The 20,954-nt window shown below is 33.7% G+C and overlaps 1 protein-coding gene across 6 annotated transcripts in view; it reads left to right on the forward strand.

Moving 5' to 3' along the window:
* The window catches only part of METTL15 (methyltransferase 15, mitochondrial 12S rRNA N4-cytidine), a 182,061-nt gene that overhangs the window by 40,214 nt on the left and 120,893 nt on the right, over positions 1–20,954 (forward strand). The gene's annotated exons all lie outside the window — the stretch shown is intronic.

Raw genomic sequence — 20,954 nt, forward strand, 5'->3', positions numbered from 1 at the left:
TGTGGATGAAAGCTTTTCATTGGAAGGAATTGTTTGTTTCCACATGACAAATATTTGGACCTGATGTTCAAAACAAGTATTTGGACCTGAATTAAAAACAAACTTATAGCTTTCAATATTGTACTATATAATTCACTTGTTTTGGTTGGTAGTTGAATTCAAAACCCAGTAGGTATTCTTTTGCTTAATATCTCACCTCCCCACTTTAAAACACCACATCATTACCTTCTCATCTCTTAGCGTTGATGACTGCAAGAACTTAATTGGTCACTTACCTTCAATACATCTTCCACTCTGCTGTTCCATGGATCTAACGTTGCATCTGATCATATCGCTTTTCAGTTTAATAGTCTAGAATCCTGGCAAATGTACAAGTTCCTTTACCACGACCATGAGGCCCATCCTACCTATTCAGGCTCCTCTTCTGCCACACGCTCTACTTGCCTCTCACATCAGACTTCTGATGTTGTTTTATGCCTTTGTTACTCTGCATATACTTCTGGCCCTTCTTTCTTCCATGATGGCATTTATTGCGCTATTTCACTGTTCTTTTTTTCAGGGTGACATTTATTTAGTTGTCTGTTATCTTACCTGTTTCCTCTTTAAAACTGTGGGTCATGGCTACTCTATATTTTCCCAACACTTAGCCCATTTACCCCTCCTTCTACATCTTATAAATTTTAGTTTGCCTTTGCTCAACAAGGTTTAGAATCGCATGTGAATTTATGGCTATTCTTTAAGACCCCTGTTTCCTAAGTTTTCCCCTGGAAAGGAATCTTTAATCTAATTTTTACCCCTGCTATTATTGATCCCACCTTCTTCCTTCAGATTTCAATAATCAAGTGCAATTATTTGCCTCTGAAATAGAGAGGGTCAGTCCGTGGCGTGAGTGTCTGGTTTATTCATACTATTTAACATTGGTTAGTATATCTATATTACTGCTTTTCTTTCCTGAGACTTTTCGATTTTCCTTCTGTCCCCTTGGCCACACCTGCTACTTTATGCATATTCTAAATAAGTGGATTTGGGTTTAGAGAAGTGAAATGAATGCCCTAACATCATAGAGCAGGGAAGTGATAGAATTAGTTTTATATGGCCTCAAAGCCTGTGTGTGTGTGTATTTATTTATTTTTAGTTTTATATGGCCTCAAAGCCTGCGTGTGTGTGTGTGTGTGTGTGTGTGTGTGTGTTTCTGTACCGTACTACTGGTTCCCTTAGGTTCATAAACATTATGCCTAAGCTCCTCTGTAAAATCATCTTTTAACCTCTGCTCTGTTCATTTCTCATTTCCAGATAGATGACAGGGAAGGAAGTGGGACTCAGGATACAAAATTTTTCTTTCCAGTCAATTTTAATGTGGTTTGTTTATCTATTTAGTGGTAGCCAAATGGTGGTCACATCACATTCTTTTTTATATTTTGATAGTTCACAGAGAGCAAAAGGGAAAAACTTATGAAGAATTTTTTTTAATTCACAGTCTTTAGGGGATGGTTTTTAATTTTGAAAAATAATTTTAATAGAAGTATTCTAATGTGTGATTTATACAGTTGGGCTTGACTGAATGGAAAAGGAGGGGGTGAAAGGAGGGAAAGCGGAAGGCGGGGAGAGAGAGAGAGACAGTTAGATGAGCCCATGAAAATATCAGTCTGTTGGCTGCTTATGAGAACAATTAAAGAATTAGAAAACTTTAGTTTCCTGTTATCTCGAAGTTTTGTCTTGGTGACCCAGTCTACTGAGTGGGCAAAAGAGTGTGCTCAGAACACGATGGAACTGGCATTTAGAAAATCCAACAGATAAAATATTACACCCACTGACTCATGAAACAGAAACAATTAAGGTCCCAATTTAGAATGATTCTGGACACAGGCTCTAATCGTTAAGCTCGTTTAACAAACATCCATGTGGTAGAGTTGGAAGCATGAGCTAAGTGAAGAAATTAGTAGTGCTGGGAAAAGTTACAGTTTAAAATTTGATCCTTGGTTAATAAATTGACTCATTTGCATTTTAGTATAAATCTCTAATATCAATTGAAATAATGTAACTGTTTGAATTTTCCAACTAGTGTTCTTATCTGATGTTTCTATTATTGACTCTTTTATGCATAAATCATTAGGTGCAGAATTTAATCTTAATTTCAGATAGGCATTTTTGTTTATTTAGTCTCCAGTAAAGGGATCTGGAAAGTGAATTAGAAGATTCAACTTGCAATTGAAAGTCAGATTCTAGTATAGCGGTTAAGAACACAGGCTGTGGAGCCAGACTATTTGAGGACAAATCTCTGTTCTTCCTCGTGTTACTTGCTTTATGATTTTAGACGAGCCATTTACCTTCCTTTTGCTTCAGTGTTTTCATTTAAAAAAATTGGATAGTAATAATACCTACCTTGTAGGGGAACCAGTTCACCATAAATGTGAACAGTTGTAGTTTCTGTCCTGCCATTAACTTGTTATGTAATTTTATCTGAGTTACTTTATATCCTTGGGCTTTGTTTATTTTATTTATTTTGTATGAGAAACTAAGCTCCAGTTTTCCTTCTGGTTCTAGAATTAATTTTAATAGAATGAAGTAGACACATAGTGGCTTATTGCATAAGTGTATATGAAGCATATAGCTTTTGATATTAAAGAAATGAATAAGGTGTCTGATTTCAGAAGTCTGTGGTTTAGTATTGTGTTACTTTGGACAAATTCTTTTCTTTAAGCTTTAATAGTATGTATAAACTGGGTTAATAAGAGCTATTTCATGGGGGTGTTATGCTCATTTTATGAAATAATGTGCAAAATGCCAATTATTATGCCTGATACATAGTATATATTAAAAAAATGCTACTGCTCTTAACTCCCACTTACATACACAGTCTGTTTCTCTATCTCAAAGGAACTTCGTCCTAATCTGTGTATTTGTATATGTGTCTGTCTCAATATGGGATGATTTTAGCATATGACTTAAGTGAATTTGTTGATTGCCAGTGAATTTGTGAGACAAGACTAGGCAAATTTCATCCAGCCCTCTGTGGAAGGGAGAGCCATGTTAAGGTTGGTGAAAAGTAAGAAGCCACAAAAGATAGAAAGAATGTCTCCTAATGGCATTTATTCTAGCAGCATCAGAATTGAGAACACAGGGAAAAAGAATTATGAAACCAGTGTTAAGGGTAGGTGGATCTCTAGTTGTCTGCAGTGCTAATGCAACATTTTGTAGGAAAAACCAATCCTAGCTCCTTCCCTTCTGAGTCCTTTATTTTGTTGAAGTCTTTCTGTGCCTTAGTACTGTACCGTATTTAGTAATTCCCCAATAATGAGGATTTGCAGAATGTATTGCCGTTCCATAAGAATATGACATTGGGTCTTTATCTGGTTTTGCCACAGCTTGTTAGGGCTTGAAAAAAACCACCTAGCTTTTCTAACGTTCACTTAACATTTCAGCCTCTTCTTTCTGGGTATGGAGAGAGGAGGGCAGAGATGGAGATTGGAATAGATGGTTTAAATGTCTCCCAATTCTAAAATGTTATGGTTTATACTATTAATCTAAATATATTATGCTGCACAGCACAGAGTAGTCAATCTTAGAGAATGCTACCTTTATTCCAATAAAATTGCCTTTAGAGCCAATTCTTGATCTGTCAAAAAGCACAGGTCTTGCTACTTTACAGTCTGAGTAATATATCCTTCTCTCTTTAACTACTAGAATTTACCTTTTCTTCTTCTTCTTCTTTTTTTTTTTTTTGTTCTCTCCCTTTCCAGGTTTCTGGGGTAGTTCTGTTTGAATGAATAGCCCATAGACCCTCTTAGCAAGAGTGAGATGGAGGGGGTAGTAAGACCATAATGAATGTAGGAGCTGGAGATTTGAGTAAAGGCCAAGGAAGAAAGAACAATGTAGAGAAGAGGTTAAGAGGTGGGACTTGGAGAAAGACTGCCTGAGTTCAAATCCTGAATTCTTTCTATGCTTCAGTGTCCTTAAGTTTAATGAGGACAATAACCCTCAGAGGACTGTATTAATGAGATTATGTATTTGGTAGTGATCTTTAGACAATGTTTCGTAAGCACTAAATAAACACTTGCTAGTATTAACTATTATTTTAAAGGTTGTTACTAAAAATCTTATCAGGATTATATCAGGAAGCAGATCAGGAAACGTGGACTTCATTTTTGTGATTAATGTGAATTACTAGAAACTGGTGTGCCTAAATTTGAAAACTGCATATGTATAGATTTCCTCAAAGAATGGTGTTCTGCCTGGAAAAATTTGTATGTTCCCATGTGTGTTATTATTCTTCAGGGTCTAGAGTGTACCCTAGGATAGGAAATTAGATTTGGAAGAGACCTCAGAGAAAATCTTTTTTATCCTTTGTACTTTTTGGAAGATATGATCCTGAAAAGGTACCCAGTTAGAGAAGAAGGAAGAGATGAAGACCTGAAATTTCTACTAAGGCATATATAACTTGGAAACATTTTCTGCCTTTTTTTTTTTTTTGGATAACTATTTTTTTTTATTTATAATATTTTTTTATTATATTATGTTAGTCACCATACAGTACATCCCTGGTTTTTGATGTACATTTTCTGTCTTTAAAATAGATAGAATGGTTAGAAATTCATCTTTCTATTGATGTCATAAATGCATTTCATGTTTTTGAGCTTTCAACATTAACACATCTCAATGTATTAGGAAAGTGTATCTTTAGTTCAAAATACAGTAATTCTTCCTGACCATGGATATTTATTACAATAGAATCTCTAAAGCCTTTAAAAATAACCTTTTCAAATAGATAAATATCTTTGCCCATAAACATTTATGTCATCACTTTGTAGATGGTTTAAGTCACTCTTACTCTTCTTTTGAAATGTTAAAAATTCCCAGTGCTTTATTCCCAGGGAGGGGGGAGGGAATAAAACAACCAAAAAACATCTGTATAGGTCACTTTCTTAAATGATGAAAACTCCAAAAAATAATTTTTATGAACTGTCAAACTTGTTTGTGGGCAAAGTTTTTTCTGCTCTTATAAAATTAAGTATATCTACTGAAAAACTTACAAATGATAGTATGGACAATTATTTTATTCTCTGGTAGTGTTAGCTAGCAAATCTGATGGCTCTACTGAGAAGATAATGGTCTTCAAACACAAAAAGGAACAGAAAATATCCTTGACATCAAGACTCTGCAAAAACAGACCCTTTAAATATTTTCTGAAAAACATGGATGTTTAATTTGTGATAGATGTAAGGGAAATGATAATTATCACTTATTCCTGAAATTATAAGCCCTTATTTTCTTAATTCATGAAGAGTGTAATAATTCTACAGATCTGTTGTTGTTAAGTGGTCAAAGAGGAAATGATGACATCTAATCTGATGACATCAGATTAATAGTATCTATTAATAATATTAATAGATAATATCAAATAAATTAATGACCTGACTTAAGTGTCAGAATTAGGATTTTTTTATAATCTGTTCAAGAATGACTTCCTTGATGTCTTTTATAAATACAAGTGCATAGTTATATACTGATTTGCAGAATTTATTCTTAGTGTGACCCTGGCTTTTTTTTTTAATTTAATTTTGTTTTGTTTTAAGTAGGCTCCACACCCAGCGTGGAGCCCACCACAGGGTTTGAACTCAAGACCCTGAGATGAAGACCTGAGCTGAGATCAAGAATCAGACCCTTAACCGACTGAGCTACCTAGGTGCCCCATGAAAACTTTTTTTTATATAGGAGTTAATGTACTTAACTCTGTCATAGAATTTGTACATATGAAATCAATATGGGTAGTGAGATTTTTGCAATAATTACATAGTAGGCATTTGTAATGTAGGGAGATATAGGCATTTGTAAAATAGTATGATACTGGTAATGATTAATATTGCCCTATTCCTCGTATATAGAATGTACCAAATGGCCATAATATTAAAATAAGTAAACCAGTATTAGAACATTCCTCCCTTTAATAAATCTAGCAAGGCAATAGAACTTCATGATGTAGCTCTTCATCTAGTATAGTGATTTTTTTTTTTAGGATTTTATTTATTTATTTGACAGAGAGAGAGAGACAGCCAGCGAGAGAGGAAACAGAAGCAGGGGGAGTGGGAGAGGAAGAAGCAGTCTCCCAGGGGAGGAGCCCGACATGGGGCTCGATCCCAGGATCTTGGGATCATGCCCTGAGCCGAAGGCCGACGCTTAACGACTGAGCCACCCAGGCGCCCGGAGTATAGTGATTCTAAATCCTATCGGACCTAACATCCCCTTTTTACTATAAATATTTTGTAGCATCTCTTTTCCTGAACATATATCCAAATATACACAATAAAAAAAATCAATGTAATATACTAACTACAGTTTAGAGAAACTTTTTTTTTTGAAGATATATTTATTTTAAAGAGAGCGCGTGTGCATGTGTGCATGAGTGGGGGGGGAGGGGCAGAGGGAGATAGAAAGAGTCCTCAAGCAGAATCCCAGCTGAATGGGGAGGTTGATGTGGGGTTCCATCCCAGGATCCAGAGATCATGACTTGAGCCAAAATCAGGAATTGGCCACTCAACTGACAGAGCCACCCAGGCACCCCAATTTGGAGAAATTTAAAAGGAAAGTAAATCATAGTAAATATTAAGTATCACAATATGTAAATGCTAGAAAACAATGATGTAGTGTATATTTGGACTTATGAGATGGAGTAGATCGTATGTCATTCCATACAAGAAACATAGGAAATTGAAAGAGCTGATGTGGGTGGCTGGGTGGCTCACTTGGTTAGGCATCTGCCTTTGGCTGGGGTCATGATCTCAGGGTCCTGGGATCGAGTCCTGCTTCGGGCTCCCTGCTCAGCGGGAGTCTGCTGCTCTCTCTCTCTCCCCCTGCCCCTCCATCCTGCCATGCTCTCTCTCTCGCTCACTCTCTCTCAAATAAATTAATAAAATCTTTAAAAAAAAATAAAGAGCTGATGTACAAACGAGCACTAGAATAACATGTGATGTTAAAATAAGTAATAACAGACTATGTTCATTAGTTTTTTATTTAAGCAAAAGGTTAATACCTTTAGCCAAAGTAGGAAAACATAGCAAGACAAATTATGTACTATCAAATTGGAGACAATGAATTGGGCCTTATTTTATGTGTAATATTAAAATAATTCTCTAGATTGTGACATAGGTGGTAGAGTTGTGAAATAGAATAGAAAATATGACTTGTGTTTATTCTTCTACATCAAGAAAAAAGGAACATAAGAATGATAATTTTGGGGTGGTGATGAGTTCGGTTTGGGGTCTACTGAAATTTGCCCTTTTGGCAGGGCACTGTAATGGAGATATATTCAGCAGGAAGTTGAAAATGAGAATTAAAATTCCAGAGAAAGGTTACATCAACAAGATTTAGTTTTGAAGGTCATTCACAAAGCAGGAATCATTGAAGTCATAAAATTAGACAATATTACAAATAAGAGGATACTACTACTAATAAAAATTAACATAATCATCGTCATCACTGCTAACATTTGTTCATATTTATTATGTGTCATGCACTGTACATCTATTTGACATACGTTTTCTTATATATTTCTCACAAAACCCATAAAAATGGTTAAAATTGTTGTCAACATCTCCTTTTTACACATTAAACAATGGACACACAGAAAGGTTGCCTTACTTCACATAGCTAATAAGTGATAGTGTTTGAATACAAAGTCAGGCAGTTTGGCCCTAGAACCCACTTTCAATGAAGAAGTCTTGAATTCATTCATGTTGTAGTGAATAGAATAAAGTAGAGTAAATTACATTGTCATGGAAGGCCAAGGACAAGAGAACGATAGCTAATATCACAGGATTCAGAGCATTTTAGAAAAGGTCATTGGATTTGGTGATTAGTAAGTCCTTGGGAAATGGTCATTCAGTAATGTTATAAAGCCCACAAAAATTACCCAAGCCTGTGTTTTCTTCAGGCTTTCTAGAAATTTTTAATATTCTATTTATTTGTCCAATATCTATTCTGAACTTTAATATACTTTATCCAGATTGAATTTGAGCCCTAGCAACCATGGTGTAGCCATTCTTTTAATAAATCCTATGTCATTCTCAAAGGAGATTTATCAGAAGTAAGCAATCTAATTTTGGATTTGTTTGGAGCGGTAGAATCTGTTGAAAACACCAAAAAGAATGATTAAATTATTTCTGTATGAAACAACAAATATTACAGAAAAGTTCTGTGTGAAAGTGAAACAATTTTAAGTATGATTTGTACTATGTAGTTCAGAAGAAGCAACTCATCGTTCTTGGGTGTGATAATGAAGAGAGAAATATTCATGTGGGTGTTTTGATGATTAATTAGTTGTGTGTAAAATGCTTGAAGAAAAAAAAAGTATGGCATAAATTTTAAATATTATTATTGTATTCCCAGAATTCTGTCAGGCTTCATGGCTGTCTTCCCATGTGCCCATCTTTCTGTACCTTTTGCCAGAACTTCTTTCCACAGCAGCACTGCTTTTGCTGTCATTTGAAATCTGTTCCAGATTTTTTCTCTCATAACTCTCTCCACATGCTGTTACTTGGTTATCTAATTTTAATAGGATATTTATTATTCTATAACTATATATAAAATTATATATATCATACACAGTCATCATAGACATAGCATATGTAGACACATTTCCTCACTCTTAGTGACTTAGGTAGAATAATTTTGTTTATATAATTTTCCCCTAATCACCTGACCCAAAAGTGGCTTATTCCTTGGGAATTTAATTATATTTAACTAAAATTTAGTGATCTGTTGCTAATTCTTCAATGTGCATTTCTTTCTATTATCTGGAAGCCTTCTCCTTGCCCATTAAAGTAGGAACCTCAAGTTGAAAACTTGCTACAACCAACATATCTTCTCTTTTATTAGAATTATAATTTAATACATTTTCCAAAATATAATTTGTACCTTTTTAGAAGAGGCTCTGTTTGTTTTGCTTGTTTGTTGTTTATTATTTAAGAACCAAACACCCATTCTTTTCCTAGTATGCTTAAATTTATTTTAAAAATTAAATATGAATTTTAGAGGTAATTGTAACAGCTGAAGAAAATGCAAACATCAAAATATCACATATAGATCTCCTTAAATAGAAACATTAGTTATCCTTGGGGATTAATCATTGCCAAAATGAAATTACTGTATTTCCTTGGTACTTTATTTTAATAGTTAATTTATTACATATACAAACACATGCATGTGTGCGTGCACGCACACACACACACTCTCTCATTCTTGTACCCTTTCTTTAGTAGTCTAAAACTAAAACGGGCATTTAAAAAATGCTTATCCGTGAACAAAGTGAGTACGTATTTCGTCTATTCTCTCTATACTGTGGTTCCGACCTAAACTTTTGATTTTGTTTATTTTTTTTTCCTCTGAATTAACAAGTTTTGCTATTGAAAGGCACAATCATTAAATAATGGGGCTTTCAGGAATTTTGAAGATCTTTGCTTATTATAGCCAAATGAATGGTAATGGCTATCAAGGCAGGAGTAAAGGTGTGTACGTTTTGGTAAGTCTGAGTCAGGACTCTTCATTGCAAGTAGTAGAATCTGATCCTCACCATCTCGTGTGGAAAAGGAATTTATTGAAGTAAACTGAATAGTTCTCACGGGCAGCAGAAGCACTGGAGAACCAGGTTCAGAAAATGGGCAGGAAATCAAGGGAAGCTAAGCAGTGGCAAACATAACCAGCATCATGTCGCTGAACAGTCTAGGTTGGGAATCTGTCATTGATCCCAGTTCCACTGGACTCTCTATCCTATTGCTGCTGCTAAATTTTCAACACTTTTGCCACACCTGAATTCTCTTATCCTCACATGGATAATTTTTAACTGTCCCTGAGTCTTACTTAGCATCACTCCGTCAGGATTCAAAATCCCAGATGGAAACATAAAATTGCCTGAATGTAGGTCACTTATTGCCAGGGAATGAGAGCAGAAGGGATCATCTGGTCCCTGCAGCTTATTTATGGGAAGATGAAGGATACTTCTTACCAAGGAAGCCCACACAAGGGTATTTACTCCCGTGGGAAGTTTTTTTGATGCTGGATATTAAAACAAAAAGTCTTTTATATTATAAGTCTTTATTTATATTATAACAAAACCCTAGAATCTTTCTTAGATGTTATTTCAGTATCTTACCACGGTGATCTGCTTAGATTTTCTTTTATCCAACATAAGTTAACTTTTAAATAATTTTATGTCCTTGTTTTAGTCTGGGAAACAGGGAGAAAAATTTGTTGGTGTCCATCTATGAAAACCCTTTATGTTCTATAAGATGGTAATGTCCCAATCTAGTTTTTAGAATTAAAATGAGAAATGAAAACTCTTTAAAATTTTAAATTCAATATTTTTCCTACATTTGGGGAAAGATTCTTATACTGACATCAATTTTTATTCTTCCCCTTCTTTCTCCTTCCCCTCCTCCTTTTTCCCTCTCATCCTGTTTCCAGCCCTCTTTCCCTTTGTCACATATTTATCGAGCACTTCTAAGTGTAGGCATGGATGTCTAAAAGAAAAAGAAAAAAATGGCACCCTCGGCCTGACCCACCCTTGAGGAAGCTCAGCAGTCCAGTATAAAACTGCAGACATGTATGTAAGCTAAATGCAAGTGATTACTATTATAATTGAGATATGAAAAAATGTTATAAAAATAAGAATGCAATTTGATAGGTCATGTAGTAGGGAAGCATAATTTACTTGCTTTCACTTGCTTTTAGAATCAGTAATCCAAGTGATGCTTCTTTTATTTTTTTTAATTCTGTTTTTTTAAGAAGATTTTTTAAAGGATTTATTTATTTATTTTAGAGCAACAGAGGGGAGGGGATGGAGCACAGGGGGAGGAGCAGAGGGAGGGAATCTTCAAGCCGACTTCCCGCTGAGCGCAGAGTCTGACACAGGGCTCAGTATCACCACCTATTGGATCATGGCCTGAGCAGAAGCCAAGAGTCAGAAGCTTAACCAACTGAGCCACCCATGTGCCCCCCAAGTGATGCTTCTTTAAAAGAGAAACTTTAAAATATAGAAAAACATAAAGTGTAGTACAATTAACACCCATATTCCCATCCTCCTAAGTTAGCTGTTTGTCATAATTCTTTTCAGTTAATTTTTTAAAGAGATAAAACATTAACAGATAAAGCTGAAGTTCCCTTTAACAAATATCCACAGTTCCCATTCTCAAGTCCTTTCCTCAAGAACAACTATAGTTTGGACTTTTAGCCTATAGGCGACAGGAAATCCCTAGGGTTTTTAAAACAGGTGAATGATATGCTTATCTGTTTTATTAAGAGGATATTTCAGAAGGCAAAGTGATGGTTAGATCAAAATGGAGAAAGAATAAATGGTAGAATTAATAATGTTTATTTAATCATCTAGGCAAATGATTCTGAGAGCTTAACTAAAGCAATCACTGTTAAAATGGAGAGGAGAGAGTAGATTTGAGAGTGAAATCTGAGCGTTAATTCAAAGGGTTGGATAAGTGGTATCTGAGTTGAACTTAAGTATGATGTGGGTGTCATTTTATGTGTTTTGAAAACTTCATGGAAGAAAGATTCTCCAGATGTTTCTTATCTTGGCTCTTCAAATCTTTGAAAGCTTAGATTTAGAACATTTATGAGGCTATTTTCCTACTTTCATTCTTCTGTAATGTGCATTATTGTTATTATTATTTATTTCTTATTTGAGTATATTTGATACAGAATGTTACATTAGTTTCATGTGTACAACTTAATGATTTGACAAGTTTATATATCCTCCTATGTTCACCACAAGTGTAGCTATCATCTGTCCTATTACATTACTATTACAGTATCATTCACTGTATTCCTTATACTGTGCCTTTTATTCCCATGATTTATTCAGTCCATAATTGGAAGCCTGTTATCCCCCACTTCCCTTCACCTATTTTGCTCGACCCCCCCCTTCCCCTAACAGAAACCGTCAGTTTGTTCTCTGTATTTATAGGTCTGATAATGCTTTTTGTTTGTTTGTTCTGTTTTTTTTTTTTCTTTTTAGATTCCATTTATAACTGGAATCATACGGTATTTATCTTTCTCAGTCCTACTGATTTCAGTGAGCATAATCCCCTCTAGGTCTATCCGTGTTCACTCAAATGGCATGTGCTCATCCTTTTTTATGGCTGCATAGTATTCTGTTATATATAGAGAGAGTGAGACCACATTTTCCTTAACCATTTCTCTATTGATGGACACTTAGGTTGCTTCCACATCTTGACTATTGTAAATAATGCTGCAGTAACCGTAGGAATGCATAGATCTTTTCAAATTAGTATCTCTGTTTTCATTCTCAGTAGTGAAATTATTGGATCATATGGTATTTCTATTTTCAGTTTTTGGATGAATATCCATTTACATTCTAACAGTGCACAAGCGTTCTCTGCAGCCTTGCCAACATTTGTTATTTTCTGTCTTTTTGATACTAATCATTCTAAAGTGATGTAAAGTAATATCTCATTGTGGTTTTGGTTTGCATTTCCCTGATGATTAGTGACGTTGAGCATCTTTTTATGTGTCTGTTCACCATCTGTATGTCTTGTTTGGAAAAATGTCTGTTCAGGTCCTCTGTACATTTTTTAATCAGATTTTTTTTTTTTTTTTGGTGTGGAGTTTTATAAGTTCTTTATAAGTTTTAGGTATTAATCCTTTATCAGATATATCATTTGCAAATATCTTCTCCCATTCTGTAGGTTGCCTTCTTGTTTTGTTTTTTTTATAGTTTCCTTTGCTGTGCAAGAGCTTTTTATTTTGATGTACTCAGGAGACTTTGCTTTTATTTTCCTTGCCTCAGGAGACTATCTAGAAAAAAGTTGCAGTGACCCATGTCAGAGAAATTACTGCCTGTGCTCTCTTCTAGGATTTCTGTGGTTTAAGCTCTTACATTTAGGTCTTTAATCTATTTTGAGTTTATTTTTGAATATGGTGTAAGGAAGTGGTCCAGTTTCGTTCTTGTACATGGAGCTGTCCAGTTTTCCTAGCACCGTTTATTGAAGAGACTGTCTTTCCCCCATGGTATATTGCCTTCCTTGCCATAGATTGACTATACAATTGTGAGTTCATTTCTGTGTCTGTTTTTGTGCCAGTAGCATGCTGTTTTGATTACTGCAGATTTGTAATGTATCTTGAAATCTGGTATTATGATACCTCCAGCTTTGTTCTTCTTTCCCAGAATTGCTTTGGCTTTTTGGGGTTTTCTGTGGTTATATACAAATTTTAGTATTATTTGTTCTAGTTTGTTATAAAATGCTGTTGGTATTTGATAGGGATTGCATTGAATCTGTATATTGCTTTGGGTAGTGTGGACATTTGAACAATTTTAATTCTTCCCATCCATGAGCATGAGAATGGAATATCTTTCCATTTGTGTCATCTTCAATTTCTTTTATCAGTGTTTTATAGTTTTCAGAGTACAGGTCCCTTACTTCTTTGGTTAAGTTTATTACTAGGTATTTTGTTCTTTTTAGTGTCGTTATAAATGGTATTTTTAAAAAATATAATGTACATTATTTAAAAAATAATTTAGAAATTAAAGGCAAATGATATAGAAGAATACTGTACAGCCATTAAAACTTTAATGTAGGTTTATAGATATGAAAGGTGAAATACCAGAATTACTGTAGAATCATAGCAGGTGATTGGAGATCGAAAATATCCCTGTAATTAGGGATGATCACTGTTTTTTTGTTTTTGTTTTGTTTTAAAGATTTGTTCATTTATTTTAGAGAGAGTGCAAGCATGTGAGTGGGGTGAGGGACAGAGGGAGAGGGAGAGAATCTCAAGTGGACTCCCTGCTGAGCGCGGAGCCCTACACTGGCTAGATCTCAAGCCCCTGATATCATGACCTGAGCAAGATATCAAGAGTTCGTTGCTTAACCAGCTGAGCCACCCAGGTGTCCCAAATACCCCTTTAATCTGGGATGATCACTGTTAATCCCCTTAGCATATATCTTTCCAAACTCTTTGTGTTTGTAAGATTGTTTTCTTAGGGAATTGGAATCATACTCTTCATACTTTTTTTGTACGTAGCAAAAAATTTAAATATCTTTTTTTGTAGTGTAACATTAAGAGCCTCACTTGGGAGCCAGAATGTCTGAGTCAGATTTCTGACCCTGCAGCGTACTATCAGTGTCCTTGGGCAAATTACTCTACTCCTCTGTGCATCAGTTTTCTCATCTATAAAATTAGGAGAGGGGTATAAAAAGGGTTAAGTTAGTCGATATGGAAAAATGTTTAGAACACCGGGACCTAATTAGTTGTAAGTATTTGCTATTATTATCATCCACTCTTCTTTTACACTATGAACTTTTATTGACTGAATACTATTGCGTCATATGATACCCAGTCTTGGGAGGTATGAGTGGACCTGGCTAGTGCTGCCAGTTATTACCTATGTGACCTTGAACCATTGACCTAACCTCTGTGAGATTATTTTCACATGTGAGATGGGCTTATGATGGTACTATCTAGGATTTTTTTGAAAAATAAACTAAAGGATTCATGTAAAACACTAACTTAGAAAACTGCCTGGCACAGAATGCACACTCAATAAATGTTACCCATTATTTTTGTCAATGTAGAATAGCTTCATCTATTTAAAAGTTTCTAAAATTAATATATATTTAAGATGTCATTAATATTAACATAGTTAAGGGCATCAGAAGGGTGTCTTAAGTTTTTAAATAATATTTTTAAAATTAAGAAGACATGAATTTGAGGGACACCTGGGTTGTTCAGTTGGTTAACCGTCTGTCTTTGGCTCAGATCATGGTCTCAGGGTCCTGGGATCCAGTCCCTCATTGGGCTCCCAGCTCCACGGGGAGCCTGCTTCTCCCTCTGCCTGCTGCTCCCCCTTCTTGTCCTCTCTCTTTCTCTCTCTCTGATAAATAAATAAATAAATAAATAAATAAATAAATAAATAAAATCTTTAAAAAAAGGCATGAGTTTGATAAGCTTTGATAAATTAATAAATGTAATAATTCTAAGCTGGACACACTAGGGGAAAAGTTCCATATAAGTAAAAGCTGATTCACATTGTAGTTATTTCTTAAGCTTCTGCTTATTAAGGTATTTGGTAAGTCTTTTTAGAAATGAAATGTTTGATAGTGTCTGAAAGAACAGGTATAAAAGTTTGAAAATATTTCATGTAAACTTGTTGCAGTAGTAAAATGAAATATATTTTGTTCTTATTTCTACTAGGAATAGATTTCTCCATAGAAAATATATAGTAACTTTTTAAAAAAAAAATTTGGCCTCAAATCAAGAAAAATGCTGATTTCTACAAAGATGATTGAAACAAATGTCTTCAAATTTGAAACATTTGGTGGCAAAGCAGATGTTTTATTTGAGACAAGTGTTTCAGGTTATGTGAAGACTCCAACTAAAATGTTTTCTATGCACATAAAAAGCTGTATTTAATATGAAATATGGCAATGTAGGCACAACATTTGGATTATATAGATTAGGTAACAAAAAGTGAAAATTAGAACATAGAACCCTGGGAACTGCAAAATTAAATTACTCACATGATGAGATGAATTAGGAAAGCATTTGAAGTTGTATGCTTTCTTCACCCGATATATTAATTTTCTTGCTTTTCTTGGCATCAGTTCCTCCTCTGATGTGATAAAAGTGATAGAATCTTTGGAGTTTAGATCTCCTAGAATACCTTTAGGTCTTAAGAAGGAATATGTATGTATGTATGTATGTATTTATTTATTTTTAAGAAGGATCATTTAATGTGAAAGCCTGAAGAGAGGTTATAGCTTAAATTGCTTTGGGTGGATGGATGGATAGATGGATTTAGAACAAAAAGTTAAGCAACCCTTCATGAGTTCATTGTATGCATATTGGACTAGACTTTAGGACATTACTATAACTTAAGAGTATAATTTTTACTATATTATCACATCTCTGATTTGGGATTTTCAGTGCTTTTGACTCCTTTAGAAGAAATACTGAATCCAAGTTATTTGCTCTGTACTTTCCATAGAGGTGGAAATGATTTGATGCTTGACTGACTGATTTGCTTCTATTATCATTTGCCTGCCCAACCATTCTACTTAGAGCAACCTTTACTGGCAGTGTGGTTGCTTATTCAAGATTACGCCAGTATGAAAACTCACACATATACACATTCACTGCTCTTAAGCTAACATTTTATGTGGCAATTTATCATCAACATTTTTCATATTAATAAATATAAATAAATACAGTGTATATTTACTATGTAGTGTTCTGTTATAAAATGTCACAAATATTTAGACAATTGTTAGAAATTCACTTTGTTTCTAGTTTTTGCTATTATTCATAATTTGAATAATAACAAGTGAAAATTGTTAACTCACTATGTAATTACTATAGTCACATCAGTTACTTGGCACAGAACATTTTATGGTGTTTGGTACATATTACCAAATTCCCCTCCAGAAAACACCTGCCAGATGATATTCTACCCGCAGTGTTATCAGTGTCCCCCCTCCTGCAAGGCTAGATGTTAATACACTTTTTTACCAACAGCATTTTATTTCTGTTTTAATTTGCATTACTTTATTATATATAAAGTTGAACATTTAATTATATGTCTGTATGTCTTTTAATGTGCCATTTAAAAAATTGGATGCTAATCTTTTTACTGTTTTTGGACAAAAACTCAATATCATTGACATGTATACTTTCAAATCATAATCATTATTAGCCTTAGAAAAGTGAGTAGCAACAAGATGATTTTTATAAGCAATGCAAATAAAAAGAATAACATATTTTGAACACCAGTTTTCCCCAGTTCTTTGGTATTTTATTTCATTTTTTAGGACTTTTCTTCTACTAGTGGTCTCTAAGACTTGAATAAAAATGATGAGTTCTGACAATTGCTATTGAGTGTTTGATACCAGTGTTTCCTTTTATTGTTGGTGAAGAAAGTTAAAGTATTAATAAGTGAAATTTATACACACACTAAGTCTTTCATATTTTTACTAGCTTTAGTTTTTTTCCTCTCAACTCTGAGAAGAGCTACAGAGATAAAAACACTGACTGATGTAAATTTATTTTCCCTTCTTTCCTGTTTGTCCTGTGGAGCTAGAAAATGGCCAAAAGGCAAGATAAATATTAAAGAAAATATTCATGCCCAGAGGCATGAATAACTAATCTGTTACATAAAGATAAGGTCACAAACATATGTGTAGGAACACATTGATGAGTCATAATTGTAAGTAATTTGTTACTAATAATATTTAAAGATAATACATTTAAGTAATAAGTCAGTGCTTGGCTTATACTTCTCAGCTAGCATTCTCTTAGTGTCATTGCTACCAAAATTTTGCAATATTTTACTTTTAAGTTTTTAAAATTATAGCTGATTCAAGTTAATGTTACAGTAATGTGTTAATTAATATTTTGCAAATATGCTCACATACATTCTTATAGGGGAGAGAGGGTAAATAATAAGTATTGGTTAGGAATCAAACTCAGTTGTACCTTCTCTACAGAGTAGGCCCCCGTGAGTATCTGTAGCCTGTGGAAGCCATCTTCTATCAAATGTGTAACAGAGAAAGACTGTTAAAAATTCCCTGATAGGTAGTTCCTGGGTAAAGGAGATATATTAGAAGTTTGTAATGATGAAGTCTACTTAATCCACGTTTTACTTAATAATACTAAAATAGGTATTATAAGAAAAGAGAAAATTACATTTAAAAAATAAAATAACTGCTTCATATATTTATAATTTTTATTTTTTAATATATATATATATATATACACACATACACTTTTTAGTTTGAAATCTATCTCCAGGACTCCCTTAAATTGTATATAATAAGCTATTCTATAGGACCGGGGATCATATTTCTCCATTTATTTACTATCCTGCAGTGTGTTACATATTGTAGCCATTGACTGATAGTTTTTTTTTAATTAAATTGAATCCTGTTTTTAAATAAGTAAAAACTAAAATTAAAAACAAGTGAAACCAGGTTTATTTTAAAAGCATTCAGTTTTGAGTCAGACTGATTTCGGCTCAAATCCCAGCCCCACTTCTTAAAAGAACTTGGACGGGTTGCTGACTCTTGAGCCTTAGTTTCCATATCTATCATTATTTGCATTTGGGAGGATGAAAATACCTATCTTTTAGAACTGTTATTAGGATAAAATATATACAATGTAACTAGCACAGATGTAACTAGCACATGATAGCTATTGAACAGTAGCTATCATCATCATCATCATTTTTACTATTGATTAGGATCCACTTGACTGCTGTGAAACAAAAGAAATCCATTTGTTCTGTAATGCACTTAGAAATAAAACAAGTCAGGGGCACCTGGGTGGCTCAGTTGGTTAAGCATATGCCTTTGGCTCAGGTCATGATCTCGGGGTCCTGGGATCAAGTGTTGTGGCTGGCTCCCTGCTCGGAGGGAAGTTTGTTTCTCCCTTTCCCTCTGCCCCTCACCCCTGCATGTGCATGTGCTCTCTCTCTTTCTCTCTCAAATAAAAATAAATAAGTAAATAAAACAATTCATCATTTTTTACCCTCTAATGGTTTTGGGTTTAAAACTGTTTTGCATATTATTTTTAAGCCCAGGGCAAAAGCAAAGTAAGGAATCATTTATTTCAATTCTGTATGTTATTTATTCATTCACTTAATACATATTTATAGAGCTCTAACTATGTTTTAGGTACTGTTCACAGCCCTGAGGATATAACAGTTAAAAAGAAAACATCCATGTTTTCGTGGAGTTTATGATCTACTGGGAAGACATAACTAATACATAAATAAATACAAAAACACATTTACATATAATATATATTTATATATAACATAAATATATGTATGCACATATATATATTTAAAATATAGTAGAATCAAGTATTCTGTTTTACCTGTGTTAAGTTTTAGATGCATAGTAGAAATTCAAGTAGAAATGACAAATATGACATTTGGGTTTTTGGGTCTAGGGAATAAATGAAAAGTTAGGCTATGGAAGGTATTTAAGGCCATGACCAGGGAAGACAGTAATTTGAGGAATGAATCATGCACTATGAAATGCTGTGGTCAAGTAAGAAAAGAACTGAGTTTTGTCTAGATACAGGTCATTGGTGATTTCATGAGGAGATGCTTCGGGGGAGTGGTTGGGATTGAAAACCTGATTGGAGTGGGTTAAAGAGATAATGTTATAGGGAGAGCAAATACAGGAAACGTGTATCACAGAATTCTGTATTATTTTCAATAAGTGTGAAATGTTTTACATTCAACAAGAAAATAAATGATTTCTTAATGTTTATATTAAGATTTGCTTTTCTTTGTATACATCATAATTTTTACGCTGTTTTTACTAATTTATTTGGAAGGGTAATTGTATGAATTTGGATGTTACGTTTATAATAAAAAAATTGTCTTCTGGTTTATACCTTGAGATGAGAACATGTTGTATCATAAAAGTTAATTATAAATAACCGTAATTCACTAATTGTTTTTCATTATTTACAATAGTATATAGTACCTATATTATGGATGAAAATGGCATAGGTGACAGTATGGACAAAGCTTTAAATACTACAAGCTTGGTAATATAGTGGGATAATAATTCTATATAAAATATTTTTAAATGAAGTATATTTATCTTTAGTACTTGCCTTTACATTCTTGATTTTACCCAACACAATTCTAATATAGCATTTTAAAAAACTTTCTTTTAGAGAGAGGATGCTGTGGTTAAATAAGCTTAATCCATGTGTTTAGTATACTTGTCAAAAGCAAGGAGATTCCTTGAATAGAATAGAATGGCAGAACCTGTGAAGAGGTACTCATATTGGTTAATCTTTAAGTATGTATTTTTGGGAATAAATCACTTTACCAATCACATATTTTCATTCTAGTAATCAGAGAGGATGAACACAGTGTTACACTTGGAAAGAAACCTCATAAAAATATAAAACAACACTATTCTTAATGAGCTTAAACTGAATTATCTTAAATAAATCTTTCCTGGAAACCTCTCAGAAGTATATAATAGAAAGCTTCAGAAATCTCTGAGGTATACTAGTTCTTTAAAAATAATAATTAATGAATATAAAGTAACTAAGTTTCTCCACAAATCTAGAGGTGATTCTGGGCAACAGTTAGGTGGGTTTGTAAATTTTCACTTATGCTTATGGTCCTCTTTGACCAGCTAAATAAATCCCAGCAGAACTTTGAGCCCATGTGTTCAGTTAGGTAGCTGGAGATTTTTAGAACGTTTGAAAATTTATCATTCAAGAAACGCTTAAATAGAATTGTAAGATCATACATTGGTAGACCATGCAGCTTTTAGAAAGGATGGAGGGCTGCTAGGGGAGGTGGGGAATAGTAATTAAGTATAACTCAGAGTCATTCATTATGAGGATTGAAGAAGAGCATATCAAATAGTACTTGGAACATAGGAAGCACACAATAAATGCAAATTTTTTTCTTAATGTCCATCTTTCTAAAATAATGAAAACATCGTTACCTCATAGTTGCTACACTAGACACATCGTATAATTTTATATTTTAATTTGCCACTTTTTTGTAGGGAAAACCTATAGATGCATATTTATATTTATGTTTGCACATGTATAGAACAAGGTATGAAAAAGAAGCACTCCTAACTTTATAACTGGGTGGAGGAAGTAGAATATAATTAATAGTAATAAATAATTCATTTTCAGTATTATTTATTGTTTGAAGTGTTACAAATAGCAAGTATTTTCTGATTTGGAAGATAATAGAGAAGAAAAAAGTATATATTCTGATCTGCAAAGGTCTTTAGAGATGATAGTTTCACCACTTCATATATGTAGACACCTGTCCAAATGCTTGCCAGCAGAGCTAGATTAATTTCTACTTAAAAGTGCTTAACTGAAAAATTAAATAAAGGATATATACATAAAAAAAAAGTGCTTAACTGCCACTATAAATTAACTGA

This window comes from Ursus americanus, chromosome 24 (genome assembly GCF_024610735.1).
Source record: "Ursus americanus isolate L20-20 chromosome 24, mUrsAme1.1.p, whole genome shotgun sequence".
Lineage (NCBI taxonomy): Eukaryota > Metazoa > Chordata > Mammalia > Carnivora > Ursidae > Ursus > Ursus americanus.